The following is a 21,664-nucleotide window of genomic DNA, read 5'->3' as shown; positions in this document are numbered from 1 at the left end:
TGGAACTATTTAGTATTTTTCTTAATGCATCTTTTTTTGTGGGTGTTGTTCAAAGCAAGACGTATGGAATATCAGTTGCTCAGTACCTGCTGTTACTGGTGATTAAGAGACAGACACTGTTCAAGGAAAATTGTTTTGTAATTACAACAAAAAGCAGGCAATCAACACAAGTATTGTCTTTTTACATTTTAAAGAGAGAGAGAACTAAATTAAGCCACAACCTTTATTTGAACATCACAACTCATTAAACCTAAAATTGTTTTCACAAAATATCTACCACCCATGGTGATGTCTCCTAGGACTGTTAGCTATTGTTATATTTATAAGAATCTAACCTGACCTTTTAAAACTTTTCATCATCATTCTGAAAAATTGCCAGAAGAAGAATATAGGGGATTTTAAAGATTAACATTCTCTGGTTTAATGCTTTTCAATAATTAACATAGTAATGCTTTTCAATAATTGACATATTAGTAGATTTAATCTTGATTTTGTTTTCCTAAATCTCCTTTATTTCTATCTTCACACTTATATCTCTGAAAGAATGGTAGAAATCACCCTGAGAAACAAAACAGTTTTCTGAAAATGGAAAAGAAATATCATTATTATCATTATCTATATGTGTTTTTAATATGCTAACAGGAAAAAAGTTGGGGGTTAAGGAACCAGGACATTTTTGTTTGATTCTGTTTTTTACTGTTTATATGGGCAAGTACCCAAAGATAAAGGTAATGCATTCTATGTATTGTGGAAAAGATAGACAGCAATTGTGGAATTTAGCAACAATTAAAGTAAGAGGCTCTATGGCATATTTAGAGAGATGTACCAATTAGTAGGTTTAATGTATACATTCAATAACAGTTAACCATTGTTTTTGTTACTTTAAGCTCTGGGACTGTGCATATAAAGAGGGAAAGTTCTTACCTTAAGGACAGGACAATGAGAAAAGGCACAGGGAACATGGTACATGTCATAATTAAAGACTATAAAGGAGGCCTTTATTGCATGGATTAGGAATCAAGGATTCTGAGAGTCAAGGAGATTCAAGACAGATGTTACAACAGTGGTGGTGGTGGTGGTTTAGTCGCTAAGACTTGCCCGACTCTTACTGAAGGAGGAAACAGAACAGGCTCTACCTTGAAAGCAGGACTCCATCTTGGGCCGGACTGTGGACTTTGAGCTATATGCCCAGTATCTATGGAACTGGAAAACCAGGCCCCTGGAAAAAAGAGCCTCAGGGCTCTCCATGACTAAAAGAATACCCCAATTATCTGTGTAACCGAATAGAATCATACATTCTATTATGCTTATTGGGGTATGACCACAAGCCTATTGATAATTGTCCACTGTTAACTACCTAGACTTAAGGCATATGAATCACAGGTTAACTTTGATTGTATCTTTCTTTTTCCTTTGTTCAGACTAGTTTCATGGAATTTTCAGAGGTGGATTTGGGCACATATGCTTAGGGTATATAATGTTCTCACAAAAACTGGTCGGAGTCCTTGACTAAGAGGAGGCTCTGCCTTGGGCCCACCAGTGTAAAAAACTGCTCTCCACTATCTGCATTGTCCTTCTGAGTGAGTTTGTTACCCGGAACACGTGGCTACAACATTGTGACCCTATGGACTGTACCCTGCCAGGCTCCTCTGTCTATGGGATTCTCTAGGCAAGAATAGTGGTGTGGGTTGCCATTTCCCTCTCCAGGGGATCTTCCCAATCCAGGAATTGAACCCGCGTCTCCGGCATTGCAGGCGGATTTTTACTGACTGAGCTTTGACTATGAGGGAATTACTATAGAAATTCCACCTTAAAAGGATTAGCCTGATCTCACTAGAGTCAGTAGTCAATCCTCAAATTTTCATTTTTTGGGGGGAATTTAAAAAAAAATCTGATTTATGTAATCAAAGATCAAAATACACATGTAGTAACTTTTAAATTAGCATTGCTTCCTTACTTAGTTAAATAATTGAGTACAAATCTGTTACACATCTTTTAGTGTATTTTAAAACTTGGCATTTCATATCTGCTACACAATTTTCATAATGCTATAATCTGAACATTGACATACTCATGTCAAACTCATACTCACTGAAGGGGAGGAAAAGTTTTCCTTGACACACTGCATATCTTGGTCACAGAAAACTATTTCTTTTTGCTTAAGTTAATGTGCCCGTTTTTTCTTTCTTTGCTGTTTTTTAATTATTACTTTTTATCTTTTCTTGGTGCTATTTCCTTTAACACCTTATATGTAGTCTATATGTAGGCATTTTGTAATTAATTTTTATGTTTTTAATGTAAATATCAGGAATCTATACATAGTCTTTGATGAATAAAGTCACTAGAGTCCAATGTGGAATATTGTCAAGCATATCTCAGGGTTAGTAATGTTTTTACTTTATTATAAGATTTTAGATATATTCTGAATATAAAATATCCATATAATGTATTCCAAATAGGGAAATGACATATTTTAGAAAATAGACTGTAAAAACCCTGAACAAATTATATTTACCTCATTGAAAATAAATTAATAAATTTGGTGAGAATACTTCTGCACATCATTGCATTATTTAATTGATTTAGTTTCAAGTAGTAAGATGTCCTTTTCATTATAGGGGACTGGAAGGCAAAGATAAGAAGTCAAGAGTTTTGCCAAGAGAATGCACTGGTCATAGCAAACACCCTCTTCCAACAACACAAGAGAAGACTATACACATGGACATCACCAGATGGTCAACACTGAAATCAGATTAATTATATTCTTTGCAGCCAAAGATGGAGAAGCTCTATACAGTCATCAAAAACAAGACTGGGAGCTGACTGTGGCTCAAATCATGAGCTACTTATCGCCAAATTCAGACTTAAATTGAAGAAAGTAGGGAAAACCACTAGACCATTCAGGTATGACCCAAATCAAATCCCTTATGATTATACAGTGGAAATGAGAAATAGATTTAAAGGACTAGATCTGATAGATAGAGTGCCTGATGAAGTATGGACTGAGGTTCATGACATTGTATAGGAGACAAGGATCAAGACCATCCCCATGGAAAAGAAATGCAAAAAAGCAAAACGGCTGTCTGGGGAGGCCTTACAAATAGCTGTGAAAAGAAGAGAGGTGAAAAGCAAAGGAGAAAAAGAAAGATATAAGCATCTGAATGCAGAGTTCCAAAGAATAGCAAGAAGAGATAAAAGAGTCTTCCTCAGTGATCAATGCAAAGATATAGAGGAAAACAACAGAATGGGAAAGACTAGATATCTCTTCAAGAAAATTAGAGATACCAAGGGAACATTTCATGCAAAAATGGGCTTGATAAAGGACAGAAATAGTATGGGCCTAATAAAAGCAGAAGATATTAAGAAGAGGTGGCAAGTACACACAGAATTGTACAAAAAAGATATTCATGACCAAGATAATCACGATGGTGTGATCACTCACCTAGAGCCAGACATCCTGGAATGTGAAGTCAAGTGGGCCTTAGAAAGCATCATTACGAACAAAGCTAGCGGAGGTGATGGAATTCCAATTGAGCTGTTTCAAATCCTGAAAGATGATGCTATGAAAGTGCTGTGCTCAATATGCCAACAAATTTGGAAAACTTAGCAGTGGCCAGAGGACTGGAAAAGGTCAGTTTTCATTCCAATTCCAAAGAAAGGCAATGCCAAAGAATGCTCAAACTACCGCACAGTTGCACTCATCTCACCCAGTAGTAAAGTAATTCTCAAAATTCTCCAAGGCAGGCTTCAGCAATACGTGAACCGTGAATTTCCAGATGTTCAAGCTGGTTTTAGAAAAGGCAGAGGAACCAGAGATCAAATTGCCAAAATCCGCTGGATCATGGAAAAAGCGAGAAAGTTCCAGAAAAACATCTATTTCTGCTTTATTGACTATGCCAAAGCCTTTGACTGTGTGAATCACAATAAACTGGAAAATTCTGAGAGAGATGGGAATACCAGACCACCTGACCTGCCTCTTGAGAAACCTACATTCAGGTCAAGAGGCAACAGTTAGAACTGGACATGGAACAACAGACTGGTTCCAAATAGGAAAAGGAGTACGTCAAGGCTGTATATTGTCACCCTTCTATTTAACTTCTATGCAGAGTACATCATGAGAAATGCTGGACTGGAAGAAACACAAGCTGGAATCAAGATTGCTGGGAGAAATATCCATAACCTCAGATATGCAGATAACACCACCCTTATGGCAGAAAGTGAAGAGGAACTAAAAAGCCTCTTGATGAAAGTGATAGAGGAGAATAAAAAAGTTGGCTTAAAGCTCAACATTCAGAAAACTAAGATCAAGGAATCTGGTCCCATCACTTCATGGGAAATAGATGGGGAAACAGTGGAAACAATGTCAGAATTTATTTCTGAGGGCTCCAAAATCACTGCAGATGGTGATTGCAGCCATGAAATGAAAAGACTCTTACTCCTTGGAAGGAAAGTTATGACCAACCTAGATAGCATATTCAAAAGCAGAGACATTACTTTGCTGACTAAGGTCCGTCTAGTGAAGCCTATGGTTTTTCCAGTGGTCACGTATGGATGTGAGAGTTGAACTGTGAAGAGAGCTGAGTGTCGAAGAATTGATGCTTTTGAACTGTGGTATTGGAGAAGAGTCTTGAGAGTCACTTGGACTGCAAGGAGATCCAACCAGTTCATTCTAAAGGGGATTAGCCCTGGGATTACTTTGGAAGGAATGATGCTAAAGCTGAAACTCCAGTACTTTGGCCATCTCATGCAGAAAATTGACTCACTGGAAAAGACTCTGATGCTGGGAGGAATTGGGAGCAGGAGGAAAAGGGGATGACCGAGGATGAGATGGCTGGATGGCGTCACGGACTCAATGGACGTGAGTTTGGGTGAACTCCAGAAGTTGGTGATGGACAGGGAGGCCTGGCGTGCTGTGATTCATGGGGTCCAAAGAGATGGACACGACTGAGTGACTGAATGGAACTGAACTGAACTGAACTGAGTAATTTACTGAGTTTGCATTTTATACCAGATATTATGCTAAGGTACTTAAGTATGTATATAATCACATAGATTCCAGAGAGGTCTCAAGCCCCTTGAAACATATTTGGAAAAAGAAAGATTATCTTGTCAATGCCATGCAACTAAGAAGTGAAAGACCAGTATGTAAAGTTTTTCTAACTATATACTTAATCATGTTTCCTTAAGGGGCACCCCACATGAACATTTCATTTGCTTGAAATGTGTATGTCATCATTTCAGTTCAGTTCAGTTAGCGACTAAATTACTACTATATATATGTATATATATACATATACACACACACATACTTATGTGTGTGTTTGTGTATATGGTACTCCATGCTTTTTTGATAAATTCCTTTTCTTATTATACATGCAGAATTATTTTCTTTTCTTTCAACTAGGGTCCCAGACTGATAAACACTTTTCAAAAATCCCTTGCCCTCTATTCATAGTATACTGTAATATGAACCCCTGGAAGAGTGATTAGTTCGCTGATTCCTAGAATGTCAATGTTCACCTTTGCCATCTCTTGTTTGACCACTTCCAATTTGCCTTGATTCATGGACCTGACATTCCAGGTCCTATGCAATATTGCTCTTTAGAGCATCGGATCTTGCTTCTATCACCAGTCACATCTACAACTGGGTATTGTTTTTGCTTTGGCTCCATCCCTTCTTTCTTTCTGGACTTATTTCTCCACTAATCTCCTATAGTGTGTTGGACACTATATGACCTGGGGAGTTCCTCTTTTGGTATCCTATCATATTGCCTTTTCATACTGTTCATGGTGTTCTCAAGGCAAGAATACTGAAGTGGCTTGCCATTCCCTTCTCCAATAATTTAGATTTTATGAAATTATTAACTAATGGCTATTCTTTTTTCATTATAGCTATATCTGGTTAAAAATGACTAAACTCATACATGCAATCTTTTAATACAAACCAGTACCTAGATAAAATTCAATTGGTGCTCCATCAATGCAATTAGTGCTGGTTAAAATTTTTCAGAAAGCATTTTTAGTTAAAATGTAAGGTGAATAAATGGAAGTAAATGTTATACATCACAGAAAAATAAGCTGACACATCAAAAATAAAGAAGTTACATTTGAGAATATTATAAACATGTTTTATTATGTAAGAAGTGTACAGGTTAGCATAACAATGTGTGTTGGAGCATGATACTAATTTTGATTCAGAATCATTAACTAGTTTTCCAGAAAAGTTAGTTGAAAAGTCTGGAGGGGCAGAATTGTGATAAATGTTTAACTTAAATGAAATGAGGATCAAAAATCCCTAAAGAGGAAAAATCTTTTTCTCCCACGCAGTTTGCTATTTAAAGAAGCATTTTTGAATAAAAATTTTACACTAGATCAGATAACTCATATGTTGGGCTTTTAAAAATGCTTTTGGAAAAATTAAGAATGTCAATGCTTGTTTAAAGAGCACTGATAGAAATAAAAATCATCATTGTATTTGAACTTTAAAATATTTCATTCCAAAAAATCACCCAAAATGAACAGGCTTGGGGCCTTGTTTCCATTGTGTTTAAATGTTGCTAAATATGTGTATCTTTGGGGTTAAACTTTCTTTTTCTTGATTTTTCTTGAACAAAAACTGGTCTTTGATATATGGAATGCATTTACAGATCTGAAAAGTGAAAGTGTTAGTCACTCAGTTGTGTCTCACTCTTTGTGACCCCATGGACTGTAGTCTGCCAGGCTCCTCTGTCACGGAATTCTCCAGACAAGAATACTGGAGTGGGTTGCCATTTCCTTCTCCAGGAGATCTTCCCAACCCAGGGATCTAACCCAGGTCTCCTGCATTGCAGGCTGGTTCTTTACCAGCTGAGCCACCAGGGAAACCCAATAGATCTAAATGCCTGGTTTACTGTTTTCTTTTTTTATTGGTAGACTAATCTTCATTTTTTAAAACTAAAACAAAATTTATGACTAGTTCATATTATAATAAAAAGTAATATTTTCAGCAATAAGCATGCTACACACATAAACTCAATATGAAATTTAAAAAAAAATTGTAAGAGGTGGGAATTTGAACATTTAGGAAAATAATTTACTTGATTTTAGAGATAATTTTTAAAAGCAATAATTTATGTTTCTATTAATATATAACAAATAAAAAATTTCAAAACAAAGCAACTTAGTAGATGGGCATTTTTATATAGATAAGAGTTTTGTATTATAATATTTCAGCGATTCATGTATAAATGATTCTCTTTAAATGTTTAAAATAATTGAAAACATGATTATTTTGAGCATAATAAGAATTCTCTATTCACATTTTTCCCCCTTAGAAAACCCTTTCTTTGAGCAGGAGAGTGGGACAGGACTACAAAAGTATTCTTTAATCCAGCTTGAATATCATGCATTTGAAATGAGTAGATCTGAGTAAGGTCATGAGGTCTAAGGGAAATATAAAGATTTCCTGTGAATTTAAAGCTGGATTAAAAACAATCACCAGGCAATTTTTCCTGTTAACACACATTCTCTGACATAGGAATAAAAATTTGATCTAAATGATTTTTTAAGTAGACTTTATATTTTAGATCACTTTTAGGTTTACAGAAAAAATGAGTATAAAGTACAAAACTTCCCATATAGCCCTCTCTCCCCACCCGAGCCTACCCTATTATCAATGCCCTGTACTAGAATGGGATTACAGCTGATGGACCTACATTGACAAATCATTATCACTTAAAGTCCATAATATTAGAATTCACTTGTGGTGTTGTACATTTTATGAGTTTTGATAAAAGTGAAATAAGTATGTACCATTATAGAGTCATACAGAATAGTTATACTGCCCCTAAGAATCCTCTATGCCCTATTTTTCCCTCCCTCTTCCCTTATCCCTGGCAACTAACACTCTTTATATGGTCTACATAGTCTCACTTTTTCCAGAATGTCATAGAGTTGGCATAATATGTTATGTAGCTTTTCAAATAAATTTCTTTCACTGAGCAATATTCAAGATTCTTTCATGTCTTTTAATGGCCTGATAGCTCACTTCCTTCTCCACTGAATAATGTCCCATAATCTGGATGTTCCACAGTACATTTATCCATCCACCTGCTGAAGAACATCTTGGTTGTTTCCAAGTTTGGGCAGTTATGAACAAGAAATGCATCCATGTGCAGACATGTGTAGACATAAAAATCAAATTCTGTGGATTAAACCAAGGGGCATGATTTCTGGATCGTATGGTAAGAATCCAAATGCTTCCAAAGTGGCTGTGCTATTTTACATCCTTTCACCAGCAATGAATGAGTTCCTGTTGCTCTACATCCTTGTTGACATGCAATATTGCAAGTGTTCTGGATTTTGGCCCATCTGGGGATTCCCAGGTGGCTGAGTGATAAAGAATCCACAGTCTTCATTGTGTCAATTAATTTATGTTTTATAATTTCTGTTGTTAAATGTCCTTTATATAACTACCTGTGGAAGTTTTAGAAGCTCTAATAGTCTCTAATGGGAGCAAGGAGTAAAGTGGAGATCTCTCTCTAGAAGGGGGACTGAAATATCAATAGGTTAAAGAATTTATGTGACTAGCTCTTGAATGACTTGAATGGATTATGCTAAACTAAGTAAACTGTTACACTGTATTTTTAAGTATCAACTGATAAAATTTCCTGAAATACTTGCTATGAGCATGCCAAATATGCAGCATAAAGGCTGTCGCTCATCTGCTGGCTCCCACCCCAAACCCAAAGGCAGGTATTTTAATTAAAGTCTTTTCATCTTAACTAGGATGACAACTTTCTTCAGCATAGTGCTCTAGATTCTACCAGGAGTAAGAACAGCCTGACAAAAATTACATTTGTCATTATTGCTCGGTCACTAAAATTCTCAATGCCTTTCTTAATTAATACTATTAATTTGCATTTTGTAAATGTATAAGAATAAAAAGGAGAAGCCATTCAGTTAAAAAAATTTTTTTTTTCCATTTTATCAGAAAATTTAGCACTCATAGTATTAATTCATTTATGGATAAAATATTGTGCCTTTATAAGTTCACAGGCACTTCCCTGGATTCTGACAGTCAACAAACACTCAAAATCTAGTACTTTTATGGGGTTTACATTCAAACTGGGTAGAGAGTGAACTAGATAAATAAATAAAGTGTTAATATAATCAGTTCAGTTCAGTCACTCAGTCATGTCTGACTCTTTTCAACCTCATGGATTGAAGTATGCCAGGCTTCCCTGTCCATCACCAACTCCCAGAGCTTTTTTTTTTTTCCCCCCCAGAGCTTTTTGAAACTCGTGTCCATCAAGCCAGTGATGCCATCCAACTATCTCATCCTCTGTTGACCCCTCTCCTCCTGCCTTCAATCTTTCCCAGCATCAGGATATTTTCCAATGAGTCAGTTCTTCACATCAGATGGTCAGAGTATTTCAGCTTCAGCTTTAGCATCAGTCCTTCCAATGACAATTCAGGACTGATTTCCTTTAGGATTGACTGGTTGGATCTCCTTGCAGTCCAAGGGACTTTCAAGAGTCTTCTCCAACACCACAGTTCAAAAGCATCAATTTTCAGCACTCAACTTTCTTTATGGTCCAACTCCCACATCCTTACATAACTACTGGAAAAACGACAGCTTTGACTAAATGGACCTTTGTTGGCAAAGTAATGTTTCTGCTTTATAATATGCTGTCTAGGTTGGTCATAGCTTCTCTTCCAAGGAGCAAGAATCTTTTAATTTCATGGTTGCAATCACCATCTGCAGTGATTTTGGAGCCAAAGAAAATAAAGCCTGTCACTGTTTCTACTGATTTCCCATCAATTTTCCATTAAGTGATGAGATATATTAAATATATGTCAGTATTTATTATCATATTTTATAGTTAACATATTAAAGAGAAATAAATTCTAAAATAAAAAGGAAACATCAAGGGAAAATTGCAAATATGGCTGGGAGTGAATTCTTAAAGAAAGCAACATAGTAAATGACCTGGGAGAACACTTGAAAACTGGACATTAGTTTGAGGCAGAAGGAAAAATCTGGTGACAAATCCTGCTATTATCTGATATATTCAGAGCACAGTAATGAGGCTGATGTAATTGCAGGAGAGTAAGTAAGAAAGTGGTGTGGGATAATAGGATATAGCACTTTGCATTTCTTGCACTGAATTATTTCAGCAGCCTTTCATCACAATAGGTATTAAAACACAATTATATACAGGTGAAGATAGAATAAAAGAGTTATATGGTTTGTCTAATGTCTAATAATTAATAAATCCCACTATTCCCTCTGAGATCCAAGTTTTTGAAACACAAATTTGTCACAAATTCTGTTATAGCACAGATGCCATTTTATAATTAAAGAAATAGCTGATGTTTAAAATGGAAACTGTCTTGCCAGAGTATCCTTGGCACCTAATTCAAAACAGCATGCAAACCATGTCTTGCCAGTAAAATCACCATTCCAACAGCTTAAATCAAGCTGAGCATCTTATTTGTGGGTTTGTTGATCCATGCCAATGTTCTGCTTGCTATGTCTCTCAACAAACCTGAGTCAAATCTTTACTAGTACACAGCATATTCCTTAAAATACATTTTTAAAAAATGGAATGAATGCTTGTCAAATGGTAGATATTCTTCCTTTAAAGGGAATTTGAGATACAGTGAGTCACTATTACAAAATCAATCAAGATAATTTACAGTTAGGTATTGTCTTTAATTTTTGTCTTCTTAATACTCAAATACAAAACAGATGAGCTGAATTCCATGCACATTTAATTTGCAGATAAAATTTAACCATTTTTTCACTTAAATTATTTAGAAATTTATTTCAACTGAATTAGATTTGTAATAATATTGCTCTTCAACAGAATCAATAATTTTGACTTTATATCTATTTAAACAAAATAACTAGGTACCTTTCTCTATGAAAGGTTGAACTGTGGTGCTAGAGACGATTCCTGAGAATCCCTTGGACAGCAAGGAGATCAAACCAGTCATTCTTAAAGGAAATCAACTCTAAATACTCATTGGAAGGACTTATGCTGAAGCTGAAGTTCCAGTATTTTGATCATCTGTTATGAATAGCTGACTCATTGGAAAAGTCCCTGATGCTGAGAAAGATTGAGGGCAGAAAGAGAAGAGGGCATCAGAGGATGAGATGGCTGGATGGCATCACTGATGCAATGGACATGAACTTGGGCAAATTCTGGAAGATGGTAAGGGACAGAGAGGCCTGGCATGTTGCAGTCCATGGGGTCGCAAAGTGTCGGACACAATTATGCCACTGAACAACAACAACAGTCCTTGAATACATAACAGATGAGCTTAATCCCATGCACATTCAATTTGCAGAGAAAATTTAACTTTTTTTCAATTGAATTATTTTGAAATTTGTCTCAACTGAATTAGATTTGTAATACTTATATTGCTCTTCAACAGAATCAATAATTTTGATTTTATACTTATTTAAACAAAATGACTAGGAGCCTTTCTCTAGGGTTACCTGTTATGCCCAGAGTCCGAGTCCCCAAAACTCAGAGAATAAGACGTCCACAGCAATGCAAAAGCATGAAGGGGTTTTATTTCTAGCACGAGCTAGGGCTCCTGCCACATCCAATGCAGTGGAGTGGAGCAAGGAGCCCCGAGCCCAGATTTACAGCAGTATTTATAGGTTTTAGAACAGAGAGTTGGCAAGGGCTGATTGGCTGCAGGAGTTTCCTAGTATTTGCTAACTGGCTAATCTTTATTGGCTGCAGGGGTTTCCTGATATTTACTAATTGGCTATTGGCTGCAGGGGGATGTCTTTTACGTCCTGATAAACTCAAACCAGGTTACGGGGAGTATGCTGATTAGACAAGTCCTGGCATCCGTGGGGATGACCTCACTGGGCAATGACTCAGCCTTTCCCGTGAGTCCTACCTTAGTCCCTGAAGCCTATCCTGGTGTTTGTGAGGTCCCAACATTCCCCCCGTCCTTTGATCATGGAGAGGAATCCTTCTCTTCATTCTGAAACACTGCCTGATACTGTTGTCTCAGCATCATCACTTGAACTGTACTGATATGTTCTTTTTACAAAGGTCCAAGGTTGAAGAATAAATCTGGGCACCAAGTATTGGGGGGATTCCAGTAGTCGAATTGAGTACCTCATGGGTTAGTCCATTACGAAGCATCCAGGTGATCTTAGCATGTTGATGTGGGTTAGCACCAGCAGTTCCGGAGTGGAGAAGGAGGGCCACCAACAGGAGAGTCAGGGGGATTTGTCTGGGGCCAGCTGGTGGACGAGCTTCATTTTTAAGGGGTTGGTGGGATGCGGCATCATCTTCCATTCTTTTGGGGCCTTTTCTTGTTCCTCTGGGGTGGCACGACGCACGTGGTTGCAGTGCACCCAGGGCCCAATTCCGTCCACCTTTAGGGCAGTGGGGGTGGTAAGGAGAACAACATAGGTGCCCTTCCATCTTGGCTCTAAGGTTTTTGACTGGTGTCTCTTAATCCAGACCCAATCTCCTGGGCCCATATCATGGGACGGGATTGTTCCTTTACTCTGGCCCTCATGAACTCGTATCAGTGACCAGATATGCTCATGCACTTTACTTAAAGCCAGCATCTCTTGATGGAACATGCATAGCGAGAGAGATGGTTTAGTCTTTCCCTCAAAAACTGAACAAATGGGGGGTGGACTTCCATATACAATTTCAAAGGGAGTCAAACCTAGTTTATAGGGGGTATTGCATGCCCAAAAAAGCGCAAAGGGAAGGAGGGTTACCCAGTCCCCACCAGTCTCTATTGCCAGCTTTGTTAAAGTTTCTTTTGGGGTCCGATTCATTCTTTCTACTTGTCCTGTACTGAGACCAGTCCTTTAACAATTTAGCTCACAAATGCAGGTCCATTATCAGAGCCAATAGATGCCGGCAGCCCAAACTTAGGTATTATCTCTTCTAGGAGCTTCTTAGCCACTATTATTGCTGTCTCCTTTTTAGTGGGGTAAGCTTCTACTCACCCAGAAAATGTATCAACCAAAACTAACAGGTAACTATAGCCATACTTGCCTGGCTTTACCTCTGTAAAATCTATCTCCCAATGATGTCCCGGCCTTTCCGCCTGGTATCTTATACCCATGTGCTGTCCTTCTCCCGGTCTCATCATCTGACAGGCCTTGCATGTGCGGACTATGTCCGGTATGGTTTTCTTTTGTCAGGGAAACCACAGCTGCGCTGCTTGTAGAAGCGTCAAAGTCTTTTTCTCTCCAAAATGGGTGGTTTGATGTAAATGGGTACAGAGATGTCTGCCCAGGTTGGCAGGAAGCAACAGGTTGTCATCCTGGTCCCGATACCATCCATCCTTGCCTGCAGGGCAGTTGGTGTTATCCTGCATCCAGCTTAAATCAGAGGGGGAGTGTATGGGGTTTGGGGGGAGAGTCCCCATCCCCGGTGGTGGTAATCCTACAACCAGCATATGAGCTTGGCAGTATCCAGCGGCCGCCTCGTGGGCTGCTGCATCGGCAGCATGGTTGCCTCGGGCCCTGGCATCTGCTCCTTTCTGGTGTCCTGGGACATGTACTATGGATACCGCCCAGGGCAAGTGGACCGCTGCCAAGAGTCTGCGTATTTCAGGCAGGTTCTTAATCTCTTTTCCCTCTGCCGTCAAGAATCCCTGTTTTTTATATATAGGGCCTTGAATATGCATGGTGCCGAATGCATACCGGCTGTCAGTGTAAATGGTGATCTTTTTTCCTTTCACCCTCTCTAGTGCTTGTGTCCCAGCTATCAATTCTGCTTTTTGGGCGAATGTTCCAGGGGGCAAAGCCTCAGCCCAGACGACCCTCCCAGTGTCATCTACTATGGCTGCCCCCGCTTTTCTCTGCCCATCCTTTATATAACTGCTCCCATCTGTGAACCATATCAGCTCACTGTCCTTTAATGGTATGTCGCTGAGGTCTCTTCGTATGGTGGTTACCTCAGCCAATGCTTCAACACAGTCATGGAGAGGCCCATCCTCCTCCGGGATGGGCAAGAGAGTAGCAGGATTTAGAAAACAAGGTGTCTTAAAGTGTATCTGAGGAGCATCTAACAGCAGGGCTTGGTAATGGGTTAAGCGAGCGTTAGAAATCCACTTACCTGGTGGCTGTTTGAGGAGCCCCTCTATGGCATGGGGAGTGTAGACCAGGAGGCGCTGTCCATAAGTCAACTTGTCAGCGTCATGGACAAGGAGAGTAGGGGCCGCGATGATACAGAGACAGGGCGGCCATCCAGCAGTTACCGGGTCCAGCCATTTAGAGAGGTATGCCACAGGCCGCCTCCAAGGTCCCCATTGCTGTGTCAGGACTCCCTTTCCCACTCCCTGCTTTTCATCCACAAACAGTTGAAATGGCTTAGCCAGGTCAGGGAGAGCTAGTGCTGGGGCTTCTAGCAATGCCCGCCGGAGTTCCTGAAACACCCGCCTCATTGGTTCAGTCCAAGTCCAGTTCTTATTTTCTCTACTTCCTTCATATAGAGGCTGGGCCTTTTCAGCAAACCCCAGGATCCATAGCCTGCAGTACCCAACAGTCCGTAAGAACTCCCTCACTTGCCGAGGAGTCTTTGGCTAGGGGATCTGTAAAATAGTCTCTTTCATAGCCTGAGTCAACCATCTTTGCCCCTGTTTTATTTTGTACCCCAAGTAAACGACTTCCTGTTTAGCAATTTGGGCCTTCTTTTCACTCGCCCGGTACCCCAATGTCCCCAAAGTCTGAAGGAGGTTGCCTGTGGCCTCTAGGCATACCTCCTTGGTGGTAGCAGCCAGCATGAGGTCATCCACATATTGCAATAGGACAACGTTGGGGTGGCTAGTCCGGTACTCACAGAGATCTTCGCCTAGAGCCTCGTTGAACAACGTCGGCGAGTTTTTAAATCCCTGTGGAAGGCAAGTCCAGGTCACCTGTCCTACAGTTTGACTGTCTTCATCAGTCCATTCAAATGCGAAGATCTCTTGGCTCTGGGGGCCAGAGGCAAACTGAAAAAGGCATCTTTTAAGTTCAAGATTGTATACCAGATGTAGTCTGGTGGCAAGCCACTCAGGAGGGTGTATGGGTTAGGGACAGTGGGATGAATGTCACTCACCCATTTATTGACTTCACGAAGATCTTGGATGGGTCTAAAGTCCGTTCCCCCGGGCTTTTTCACAGGCAGCAGGGGAGTATTCCATGGGGACCGGAACTTTTTAAGAATCCCTACCTTCAGGAGGCACTGTATGTGTGGCGTGATTCCTTGCCAGGCCTCCTGACTCATGGGGTACTGCTTTATCTTCACAGGGGTAGCATTTGCTTTTAATTCAACAATGATGGGAGGTCTTTGTTTTGCCAGTCCTACTCCTGCCGTCTCGGCCCAGGCAAGAGGGTATTTTTGGATCCATTATAGCAGAGCTGGGTCCACAGCTGCAGGGGGTTTTGGTGAATATAGTCTGTATTCATCTCTCAGTGCCAGGGATAAAGCATGAATTGGTTGTCCAAGCCCGTCTGTGACTGATACCCTCCAGAGTCAAAGTGAATTTGCGCATTGACTTTGGACAATAGGTCTCTTCCTATTAAAGGGGCCGGACATTCCGGGATCACCAGAAATGAGTGGGACACCCGTTGGGCTCCCAAGTCCACTTTTCGTTTAGTAGTCCAGTAATATCTTTTTGTCCTGGTGGCTCCCTAGACCAAGCTAGTCTTCTTGGACATTGGCCCGAATTTTTGATTGAGGACCGAGTATTGGGCTCCCATATCCACCATGAAGCTGACCGGTTTCCCCTCCACATTAATAGTTACCCAGGACTCGGGGAGGGGTGCCAGGCCCTGACCCCCCAATCACTATCTTCTCCTGCATATAAAATGTGGGTACCTGAGGGAGACTCTTCTTTTCTTACAGTCCTTTTTTTCAGGTTTCTCTTGGGGCACTCATTTTTCCAGTGCCCTTGCTCTTTGCAATAGGCGCATTGGTCTCTCTTTAGGGTCGGTCTGGCTGGTTTCTCCCTTCCTTTCGGCTGGGTGTCTGGAGTCTTCTGGGAATCAGGTCCCAGTCTCGTCCCCACAAAGAAAATTTGAGCCAGCTCTTTCTGATTTCTTCGGTTTTCCTTAGCTCTAAATTCCCTTTCCTCCCATCTAATTCGTTCCTCCCTCTCCTCAGGGGTCTCTGTTATTAAACACTTTCTCAGCTGCCCTCACCAGATCCTGTATTGACTGTTCTCCCAGCCTCTCTATCCTCTGTAACTTCCTCCTGATAGCCGGAGCTGCCTGATTAACAAAGGCTAGCAAGACTGCTGCGCGTGACTCATCAGCCTGAGGGTCCACGGGCGTATACTGCCTGAAAGCCTCCATTAACCTCTCTAAAAAGGCTGCTGGGCTCTCATTTGGCTCCTGCCTTATCAAATTTACCTTAGACAAATTCGTTGGTTTCCTGACGGCTGCCCGGAGGCCAGCCATCAGAGTCTGGCGGTACACTTGGAGACGCTCCCTACCTTCAGCACGTTCAAAATCCCATTTTGGTCGCATCAAAGGAAACCCCTCCTCAATTAGGTGGGGCTGCATGGTGGGTCTTTCATCCACTCCTGGAACATATTTTTGTGCTTCCGATAGAGTTTGCTCCCGTTCCTCCGTGGTGAAGAGCACCTGCAACAGTTGCTGACAATCATCCCAAGTAGGATTATGAGTAAACAAGATAGAATCTAAGAGATGAATAAGACCTTGGGGTATTTTGGAAAAAGAAGGGGTTTGAGTTTTCCAGTTATATAAATCACTCGTAGAAAACGGCCAGTACTGGTATGTTCGCTCCCCACTGGGATTTGCAGGCCCCACCCGGACAGGGAATGCCCGAACGGTGGATGAAGGAGCCTCCCGGCTTCCATCCTCCCCTTTGAGTCCTTCCACGAGTTCCCTGGGCCGGCCCCCCTTCCCAAGGTGGAGCCAAGGGTTCTGGGTCCCTCATTTGTTCTATGGACAACACTTGCGGTACCTGCAGGGGCAAGGGTGGCTGCATATATGGGGGGGGTGAGATTTCGGTGTCTAAGTCAATCAGGCTAGGATATAAAAAGGATTCCTGGACTATCGGCTTCTTCTTCTGACTCTCCCGATGGTCAGTCATTACAGACAAAGGGGTGGAAGAGCTTTGACCCATAATGACGGAGCTCACAATGAACACACACACAAAAAGCAAAAATGGCGCTGGCACACAAAGAAAGGCGACAGACAGCAGACAAACAAATATCGGCCGAAAACACACAACTAGGTCTATCCCGGGTTACTGTTGTCTTGCTTCCCAATGTTATCTCACCGAAGGGCGTCCACTGCCCACCAGATTCGGAGTCAGGAGAGATGTTCCTTCCCAATCCTTCACAGAACCAGCTGCCTTCCAGTGCGAATGCTGGGCCCCGGTCTTATGCTGGCTGCCAGTTGCCTTCCAGTGCACTCACTGGGCCTCGGTCTTACACTGGCTAGGACGACTAATTCACCTCTGATTAGGCCTAACAAGAGCCAGCTGCCTTCCAGTGCATATGCTGGGCCTCAGCCTTATGCTGGACTTAACCAGACTTAACACCGGTGTTCAAATATCTTTCCTCCTAGTGAGGAAACCCCTTCTACCGGGAGAGTGTTATTCTTCCCAGTTAAAGGGATCCCAGACGAGCCCCCAGATGTTATGCCCAGAGTCTGAGTCCCCAAAACTCAGAGAATAAGATGTCCACAGCAAGGCAAAAGCATGAAGGGGTTTTATTTCTAGCACGAGCTAGGGCTCCCGCCACATCCAACGCAGTGGAGTAGAGCAAGGAGCCCTGAGCCCAGATTTACAGCAGTATTTATAGGTTTTAGAACAGAGAGTTGGCAAGGGCTGATTGGCTGCAGGAGTTTCCTAGTATTTGCTAACTGGCTAATCTTTATTGGCTGCAGGGGTTTCCTGATATTTACTAATTGGCTATTGGCTGCAGGGGGATGTCTTTTACATCCTGATAAACTCAAACCAGGTTACGGGGAGTATGCTGATTAGACAAGTCCTGGCATCCGCAGGGATGACCTCTTTCTCGTGAGTCCTACCTTAGTCCCTGAAGACTATCATGGCGTTTGTTAGGTCCCAACATTACCTAAAGAGAATAATTAATTTTTACAAATTTTGGACCCATAGTCTTTCAGTTCAATTCAGTTCAGTTCAGTTCAGTTGCTCAGTCCTGTCCGACTTTTTGCAACCCCATGAATCGCAGCACGCCACGCCTCCCTGTCCGTCACCAACTCCCGGAGTTCAGTCAGACTCACGTTCATCGAGTCATTGATACCATCTAGCCATCACATCCTCTGTTGTCCCCTTCTTCTCCTGCCCCCAGCATCAAAGTCTTTTCCAATGAGTCAACTCTTCACATGAGGTGGCCAAAGTACTGGAGCTTCAGCTTTAGCATCATTCCTTCCAAAGAAATCCCAGGGTTGATCTCCTTCAGAATGGACTGATTGGATCTCCTTGCAGTCCAAGGGACTCTCAAGAGTCTTCTCCAACACCACAGTTCAAAAGCATCAATTCTTTGGCACTCAGCCTTCCTCACAGTCCAACTCTCACATCTGTACATGACCACAGGAAAAACCATAGGCTTGACTAGACAGACCTTAGTCGGCAAAGTAATGTCTCTGCTTTTGAATATACTATCTAGGTTGGTCATAACTTTTCTTCCAAGGAGTAAGCGTCTTTTAATTTCATGGCTGCAGTCACCATCTGCAGTGATTTTGGAGCCCAAAAAAATAAAGTCTGACACTGTTTCCCCTGTTTCCCCATCTATTTCCCATGAAGGGATGGGACCGGATGCCATGATCTTCATTTTCTGAATGTTGAGCTTTAAGCCAACTTTCTCACTCTCCTCTTTCACTTTCATCAAGAGGCTTTTTAGTTCCTCTTCACTTTCTGCCATAAGGCCTGCATGCAGTCAGTCTCTTACAAGTCGTTCTATGAAATGCTGAGAAATAATATTGACATTAGCTTAATATGGTTTAATAAGACAATTTAGACATTTTCTTAACTGATAACACATTTAGAAAAAAAGTTAAATAATAAATAAAATAAGGTTTTCATAATTCCTTAGAACATTGAATGATATATTATCACTGAATCCTTATGTTTTAATCTACCTGGAAGTTTTTGTTTTTCCTTGTCTTTCTTAAGTCATAGCTTAGAAATTACTTTTCAGTGACATTTTAAGAGATTAGTTGTCATTCGTATTCCTTTAGGAATCTGTGTGCTAGAACCAGTCAGAGCAGTCACCTGATTGAAAATGATTCATTTTTCTGACTCAACCAATAGATTCTTGAAACTGGTTCATGTTCACCAAGATAGTCAAAAAGTTAAAAAATGCAATATATAACAGTTAAAAAAATTTAATCCAATAACATGAATTAAAAAATATTATCTAGATGTGTTTTAAAGTGATAGAAATAGTTATAAAAAGCCTTTTATAGATTTGACATTATAAAATATCATTAGAAATGCAACATAGTCCATTGTACTTAACATTCTACAAAATGCTGATATAAAATAGGATGTTCAAAGCAAAATTGCCCATGTTTCTTTGTTTTAAAATATAATGAACCTAGACTGGCAATTCATTTCTTATATGACGGAATGGGGAGGGAGGTGGGAGGGGGGTTCAGGATTGGGAACACATGTACACCCATGGCAGATTCATGTTGATGTATAGCAAAACCAACACAATATTGTAAAGTAATTAGCCTCCAATTAAAATAAATAAATTTAAATAAAAAATAAAATATAATGAAACACTAATATCTTTTAAATGATTTTTTCTTAATAAAAATAATTTAAATTATTTAAGAATGCAGATCATAAGCATTTCCTCATACATCTTACTAAATCATAGAAATATATAAACATTTATTTTTATGTAATTATAAGTAAATCATTTCCCTGATTTAATATCTATTCCTCTGAACACATTTTATATGTTAATTCATCTTCTTATGGATCTATTATTTCTAAAACTGCAAAAGTTAAAATAGTGCCACTGCATAATCTATGTTCCTACGCCTATAACTCACCAAAAATTTAACCTAGAGTTTACTATCACTGTTAAACTTAGCAATAAGTTGTCAGAAAGGCAAAGTGGTAGTCATATAAGTGAGTTTGTGTAAATGTTTGTGACATCGTAAATGTCTGTGCCAATTGAGAATCAGGCAAAGAATTCATCCCCATCCTTTTACAGATATCATTCTTAAAAACAGAAAGTGTGATATGCTGAACATTTCTTATCACATTTCCCATCACACTACAGATATTCAATTGGTATTTATTAAAAAGAATTCACTAAAATTAAATTCATTACTTTTCTTAATACTGATTCCCAATTTTTTCAGAATTCTGTTCTTAATTCTTTTCTTGAAGTGGGTCTCCTTGCAAGGAATAAAGAAAGACAGAAACAGTGTGAGCACATTATAGCTAAGGCTTCCCAAGTGTTGCTAGTGGTAAAAAACCAGCCTGCTTAGGCAGGAGACATAAGAGATGCGGGTTCGATCCCTGGTTTGGGAAGATCACCTGGAGGAGGTCATGGCAACCCCCTCTGGTATTCTTGCCTTGAGAATCTGGGAACAGAAGAGCCTGGTGGGCTACAGTCCATAGGGTTGCAAAGAGTCAAATACAACTGAGGTGACTTAGCAGACTTAGCATCTACACACATTCAAGGAGATATTATTAACTGAATCAATGCAAACTAACAAAAAAAGAGCTTGTGTACCTTACAGACTTGGTTGCAGCATGGCAGATACTGCTGTTACTATTCAAGAGGCCCTGTGTAGGAATATAGTAGAAGCTTATAGCGGTAAATGGACTGTGGCAAATTTGGGAATGAAAGGTGACCCTTGTGTAGAAAAAAGTTTCATCATACCAACTCCATGCCAAATAACCTAAGATGACTCCCATTTCCATGCAGAACAGATTACAGAGTGATGATGTGCTAGACATGGCAGCAAAAGTAGTTAGTTAATTTTAACGGTTACAGAAGTCAATAGAGATGGGTTTTAATATGTTAATATTGGCATGCTTGTTTTATCTGCCTATTTACTTTGGTATATCTGGCCCTGAATAATTTGTTCTTTATAGTCAATCAAGCCATGTTTTGAGACCACATAGTTATGGGACAGATCCCGCAGTGTGGCACATTCTCTAAGCTAGAAAAGACCACCAAAGCCCACTTAAGATACAACAAAGCCATATTCTTCTAAATGGAAAGAAAATCATTTCATTCTCCTGTATGAAATGTCAAATCACTCATTTGAACTCTTCTTGGCTTTCTGTATCCAGCCTATTGTCCAGAAAGTCTATGGTTGAAGTCTCTTGCCTAGAACTTATTGTGGTACCCAGTTGGTATGACACTGGGACTCAGAAGATAGTACACCACAAGAGAAATGAGATATCTTCTGACAAATATCCTTCTTCTGCCTTAAAACCAGGCCAGATACATTTCCATATTATACTTCCTCTATAGAGGAAAATATGAATATTCACAATATATAGCATTCAAAAAATTAAAGACAAGACTCTCTTACAAATACAAAATATAATTTAAAATATGCCAAATATTTTATTCAGCCCATTAATAACTGGGGAAAAACTGATTACAACAGTATTTTTATAATTTAGTTTTTATAGACAGGAAAAATATTATTAAATTAAGATTGGTCACTACA

This window comes from Budorcas taxicolor, chromosome 12 (assembly GCF_023091745.1).
Source record: "Budorcas taxicolor isolate Tak-1 chromosome 12, Takin1.1, whole genome shotgun sequence".
Classification (NCBI taxonomy): domain Eukaryota; kingdom Metazoa; phylum Chordata; class Mammalia; order Artiodactyla; family Bovidae; genus Budorcas; species Budorcas taxicolor.
This window is presented reverse-complemented; position numbering follows the sequence as displayed.